Source organism: Suncus etruscus, chromosome 17 (genome assembly GCF_024139225.1).
Source record: "Suncus etruscus isolate mSunEtr1 chromosome 17, mSunEtr1.pri.cur, whole genome shotgun sequence".
Lineage (NCBI taxonomy): Eukaryota > Metazoa > Chordata > Mammalia > Eulipotyphla > Soricidae > Suncus > Suncus etruscus.
Genome location: NC_064864.1, coordinates 6,055,246 through 6,062,294, shown reverse-complemented (window position 1 = coordinate 6,062,294; position 7,049 = coordinate 6,055,246). Strand labels below are relative to the sequence as shown.

Below are 7,049 nucleotides of genomic sequence, written 5' to 3'. Positions count from 1 at the left end.
TTATGCAGCCATCAGAAGAGATAAAGTCATGAAATTTTCCTATACATGGATGTATATGGAATTTATTATGCTGAGTGAAATAAGTCAGAGGGAGAGAGATAAACACAGAATGGTCTCCCTCATCTATGGGTTTTGAGAAAAATAAAAAAAAATTGTGTAATGCTTTTCAGAAACAAAATAGAGGAGGACTGGAGGGTCCAGATCTTGACATGAAGCTCACCACAGGGATTGTTTAGTGCAGTCACAGAAATAATTACACTGAGAACTATCATAACAAAATGTGACTGAATGAGGGAAGTAGAAAGCCTGTCTAGAGTACAGGCTGGTGTGGGGTGGAGAGGAAGGACACTTGGGATATTGGTCATGGGAATGTTGCACTGGTGAAGGATTTTACATATATATATATATATATATATATATATATATATAAAATAAAAAAAAGAAAAGATAAGATATGGCCTCCCAATTCTTACCACAGGCTGTGTTCTTTACACTGACTGTATAGAAAGGGGAGGTACAGTAAATGCACCTCATATACACCTCAACACAGGCCCTTTGTCTGGTTTATATTGTGAATTGGGGAACAAAAAAATAGTCTCTAAAATATAGGGGTTTTATTTTTATTGAGACCATTGTGGATTACAAATCCTTCATAGTTGTATTTCAGGCATATAGTGACAGTGAATTAAGGCCATTCCCACCACCAGTGTTGACCTTTCTCCACCAAAGTTCCCAGCATGCATCCATGCCTCCACCCTTAGCCCCCTGGCCTACCAGTGTCACAGGCCCATTTTAAGTTTAGATTATTATAGTTTAGTTCTCTTGTCAATAATTTGGATTTTATTGTCGTTGACTTTGGCTTGGGTATTTAGGTCCAACTTTTTTTTTCTCCACCAGTGCACCTGAGATCACTTGGCCCTTGAGCCCTCATCCACTCCTTTTCTTTCCTCAATTTGTAGAAAGACACAGAAATATGAGGTAAAATAAAGTAATTCAAGTCTCAAGGTTCTATGAAAAAGGGGGGAGTTCCTATGCTACTATTAGAATGTTTTAGTGTCTTAATTTTAATTTGTCTATAATAACTCTAACTTCTTTGTCTACAGCGGTTCTTGGAGATACAGGTTGGTCACCCTAGTTTGCATTTCAGTGCTATATAATATTAGGCTCCAAAAAACTATAGTTTTTGACAGCCCTTACCTGCTTCTGCCTCTGCCCAATTGTATCTAATCTAATGCCCTGATTCCTATTAGCCCAGCTGTCCTTACAACATAATTTGTCTGGATGCATAGTAGGTGTTTTGTCCTATCTATGATCAAGACTGCTTCATCTACACTCATGTGGTGAGCTAGAACTTTAAACATTAGTATGAAGATTGGCAAGCTTTGTTAATAAAAAGGCATTGTTCTACTCAAGTTTCCCAACTAGAGTTTCCAGGTCTTCGGGGGTAGGACCGCATTTCCTGTTCTCTCTTTTTAACTCTAACAAACTTAATTATCTAGGTAGGATAAGACTTGACTACTGGGCGGAGCGGTGGCACAAGTGGTAGGGCGTTTGCTTTGCACACAGCTAACCTAGGATGGACTATAGTTTGATCCCTCAGCATCCCATATGGTCCCCCAAGCCATGAGCAATTTATGAGCATCACATTGTGTGGTCCAAAAGGGGAAAAAAAAAAAAAAGACAGTTGCTCCTAACAGAAAAACAAGCATAAAGTGTCTTACAACCAAATTATTTGTTTCTTTGCATAACACAAGCTCAAAAATAAGGAGTAGTGACCTCTATGTTCATTCACAAAGTCCTTGAGGAACTTCTGAAAGAAGAAGAATTTTTCTGATTTCTTCACCTGTTAAGAAAACATTAGAATTTCTTCATTATTTCTTCCCCCCCTTTATTTAGCTCTTGTTTCAATGCATTGCTATACATAACTTTAAGGAATACTAGAAAATATATAGCTTCGTTGAATTACTGTTTCCTCACTAATTTAAGGGTTCTATTAAAGGAATATATAAAATTAACAACTTCAAACGAAGGTCGTCAAGGAATGGTTTGGTGGTCCCACAAGTATTGGGATCTTAGGTCCTTCCATCTGTGATTCTACCATGCTCATCATGGTGGTTTTATCTTAAACAATTACAATTACTATTACAGAATATCATAGGCTCAGTGGCTTAAATGTTCACTTTTCGGGGCCGGAGAGATAGTATGGAGGTAAGGCGTTTGCCTTTCATGCAGGAGGTCATCGGTTCTAATCCCAGCGTCCCATATGGTCCCCCGTGCCTGCCAGGAGCAATTTCTGAGCCTGGAGCCAGGAATAACCCCTGAGCACTGCCGGGTGGGACCCAAAAACCACCAAAAAAAAATGTTCACTTTTCACAATTCTATAGATTGGGAAATCCAAAATCAGTATAACCATATCCTTGGTAAATAGATGTTATTAACTCATTGTGCTCTAAGTTACCATTATCCATGTGTGTGTGTGTGTGTGTGTGTGTGTGTGAGAGAGAGAGAGAGAGAGAGAGAGAGAGAGAGAGAGAGAGAGAGAGAAGACACTTGGCCTCTTTATGTTTTTCTTCAAGGTCATTAATCCTATGATGGGTTTCTAACTTCACAACCCCATAAAAAATAAATGACCTTTCTCCTAATACATTGCACTAGGTTAGAGCTTCAGTGTACAAATTTCATAGACACACAAATACTTAATCCATTCTACATTTTATGATCTTGTATTATCTGCTCTTGTGCCAGCCTTCACATCTGCAGTCCAGCATGATAGAAATTTAAAAAAAAAAAACCTGGAGAATATAAAAACATTTCTGAAAGTTTCAATATTACCCTATTTGTCACCCATCAACTATAATTTAGTCACAGGGCCTCAGAGAGTTACAAGAGAAATTGAGAAGGAAAATGCTGGATATCTGTGTTTCCAAATTAACATTTGGGGATTTTAATTTTGGAAAATCAGAAAATGTATATTGAAATCAAGTATTCATTCAATCACCATTTTTTGTTTGTTTTTGGGCCACACCTGGTAACGCTCGAGGGTTACTCCTGGCTATGCACTCAGAAGTCGTTCCTGGCTTGGGGGGCCATATGGGATGCCGGGGGATCAAACCGCGGTCCATCCTAGGCTAGCGCTGGCAAGGCAGACACCTTACCTCTAGCATCACCATGCCGGCCCCTCAATCACCATTTTTAAGCCAAAAAATAAACACAGAATAGATTATTTTAATTCCTGTTCACAGAGCCAGGAATAAGATCTGGACACTATCAGGTTTGGTCACAATTAATTAATTAATCAATTCAATTAAACACTTTTAAAACTTTGAAGTTTAGCTACTTTCCTACATCTTTCACATTCTCAGATTCTTTTCTATAAAGAAGATAACATCATTAGGTTTCTTGATGACTGACTAATCAGTTAGGAGGAAGAAATTACAAGAACTTAGGCCCCTGTCAAACTTCTTCTGAATCTGAATTCATATAGAGGAGGGTTTGGTGCGATGCAAATTAAATCTAGCACCCACACTTTTACTTGTGAACAATAAAACCTCATTTTGAATCTTTCTTTTCAGTATCACAAACTAAATTTTCCTAGTTCTCTGACTAGTACAGTACTTAGTGCTATGAGCTTGTCAGTTATATTTTATTAAATATATAGTGTACCAAAATTACCTCATAAAGTCCATTTAGTTTTACAACTTAATTATAGGTGGTAAAACTTTGATGCCACATTTAACAGGTATTAACCTAATTCTTTTTAAACAAAAGCAGGATTTCACTGGAAGTGAACCCTAAACTGAGAAAAAAAAAAAAGGGAACTCCCTTAAAATATTTTCCTAGTAATTATTTTTCAAGAAAGGTCAACGCAGCTAATATATCAGGTTGCTTAATGCTTCATTCGTGTTATCTCAATATTTTAGTAAAACAAATTTGTTACTACGGTGTTCACTTTAAGATTAACATGAAATAGGTCAATATCAGGAAGGTAAAAACCAACTAGGTGTATTGCAAAAAAATGTTAGCCGAGTATATACTTTGTCTAAAACAACTTTGAAAACTCAGAAATAACTAGTAAAGATAAGTATTTTAGATAGATTAACTTCTTACTATATTCCAGAGAGTTTGTCTTTTATTTATAATAAAACAAAGAATTTTAATTCACCCAACCACTGAAAATATAGCACTTTTAATATTAATATACTTCAGAATGAATTCTTACCAGAATCTCTACCTTATTTCATGTGTTCTTGAATATAATAAAATACCCTTTAAAGTTCTCAATAAAAATCCATAAGATACCATTAGATCCTTGAGATATGTTTCATAAAGAATATTTACAACTTAGAGCTTCAGATGGTGCCAGCATACATATGCATGAGAAATAATAGAGACTTCTTGTGTAATTCTCTGAAATTCAATTTAACTCTACAGCTATTTATTGACTAGTATAGAGAGATAACAATTTTATATAACAAATAAGATCAACACTTCACAAGAGACCATAGAAGCATCATCAACCATAATTTGCTAGGTTTATAAACAAATTTGTAGAAATTCTAGGAATTCTAAAAACATATACAAGGCAGTGCCACAAGAAGTTTATATATTTTTACTGTTAATACTAACACATTATATTTATATCATGAACTTAAATTTGCAAAATATTTTTATGTCTCTTATTTCACTAAAAATACCTTCAAGATCCTTTTAAGGTATGTATACAACAAACAAACCCATTTTCATTGGTTATAGGTGGGATTTTCAATTAGGTAGGTCACAAAACTAGATGATGGCAGAGTATAATTAGAACTACATGTTATAAATCTAAGGATTTTCAATTCTGATTAACTTACTCACAAACATTTTTAAAGACAGATGTATATATATATATATATATATATATAAAATTTGGAAAACATGGGGCTGGAGGGGTGGAGCAAGTGGTAGGGCATTTGCCTTGCACGTGGCTAACCTAGGATGAACCAAGGTTCAATCTTCTGGAGTCCCATATGGTCCCCCAAGCCAGGAGCGATTTCTGAGCACATAGCCAGAAGCAAGCCCTGAGCATCTCTGGCTGTGGCCCAAAAAGCAAAAAAAAAAAAAAAAAAAAAAAAATTGGAAAACACCAAAGCTACACAGAATCTGTAAAAGTCAAGCAACCAATAAAAGATAAATCATGGAAGCTAGGATGAAAGAAATATGAATTCATTCATATCTTTTCTGTTCAAGATTTTGAGGTGAATCCAAATTAGTCATGGTTAAGATGCTGAACGTCAGCATGATATTAGAATAAAGACAGACTGTCAGATCAGTGAAAAAAACTTGAGTATTCAGAGAATGTTCCCCAGACATACAATCAATTAATCTTTGATAAAGGGGCAATAAATGCAAAATGGTGCAAGGAAAGCCTCTTCAACAAATGATGTTGGAACAACTGATCAACCACATACAAAAAAGCGAACTTGAACCTCCATCTAACACCATGCACAATGTCAAATTCAAATGGATCAAAGACCTTGATATCAGACCCAAAACCACATGGTATATAGAAGAATATATTGGTAAAACACTCCATGATATTGAGATCAAAGGCATCTTCAAGGAGGAAACAGCACTCTCCAAACAAGCCGAAGCAGGGATAAACAGATGGGACTATATTGAGCTGAGAAGCTTCTACATCTCAAAGAAAATACTGCCTAGGATAAAATAAGCCAACCACGAAATGGAAGAAGCTATTCGCCCAATACCCATCAGATAAGGGGCTAATATTTAATATAAACAAGGTACTGACAGAACTTAAGAAAAAAGCATCTAGACCCATCAAAAATTGGGGAGAAAAAATGAGCAAACAATTTCTCAAAGAAGAAATACAAATGGCCAAAAGACACATGAAACCATGCTCCACATCACTAATCATCAGGGAGACGCAAATCAAAACAACTATGAGGTACCATCTCATGCCTCAGAGAATGGCACCCATCACAAAGAACAAGAACAATAAGTGCTAGTGGGGATGTGGGGAGAAAGGAACTCTCATTCATTGGTGGTGGGAATGCCATCTAGTCCAGTCTTTATGGAAAACAACATGAAGATTCCTCCAAAAACTGGAAATTGAGCTCCCATATGATCCAGCTATACCACTCCTAGGGATATACCTGAGGAACACAAAAATGCAATACAAAAATTCCTTCCTCATACCTATATTCATTGAAGCAGTGCTATTTACAATAGCCAGACTCTGGAAACAACCAAGATGCCTTTCAACAGATGAATGGTTAAAGAAACTATGGTACATATACACAGTGGAATACTATGCAGCCATCAGAAAAAAAGAAGTCATAAAATTTTCCTATCCATGGATGGGCATGTAAATTGTCATGCTGAATAAAATAAGTCAGAGGGAGAGAGACAGACACATAATACATAATAGTATCACTCATCTATGGGTTTTAAGAAAGATAAAAGATATTATTGTAATAATACCCAGAGATAATAGATATGAGGGCTGGAAGGACTGGGCCACAATATGAAGCTTATTATATGACAACTATCATGACAATGGTAGTGAGTGAGTGAGTGAGTGAGTGAGTGAGTGAGTGAGTGAGTGAGTGAGTGAGAAATAAAATGCCTGTCTCAATTACAGACAGGGGATAGGTGAGGAGGGAAATAGGGGGCATTGATGGTGGGAATGTTGCACTGGTGAAGAGGGGTGTTCTTTTTTATAACTAAAATCCAAATACAAACATGTTTATAATAATGGTGCTTAAATAAAAATTACATGTACAATATATGTACGTATATATATATATATATATATATATATATATATTATATATATATATATATATATATGATGCAGAGAAGTAGGGAGGAATCAGGAAAGCATTACAAGCTGAAGAAACATGATCTAACATGTGGTGCTTGAACTACCACTATACACCCTAGAGCACAACTACAGTCACTTCTTTCCTTTCCTTTTCTTTTTATTCCCATGTCTTTCTCTTCTTTGACCTCCAACTACCTGGGCATTGTACACTTTTTTTTAACAT

The 7,049-nt window shown here is 35.9% G+C and overlaps 1 non-coding gene across 1 annotated transcript; it reads left to right on the top strand.

Moving 5' to 3' along the window:
- The first annotated feature begins 456 nt into the window (after window positions 1–456).
- Window positions 457–589, top strand: LOC125995583 (small nucleolar RNA SNORA51). The gene has a single exon (XR_007491081.1). It is a non-coding gene; the product is annotated as a small nucleolar RNA SNORA51 (small nucleolar RNA).
- The last annotated feature ends 6,460 nt before the right edge of the window (window positions 590–7,049 follow it).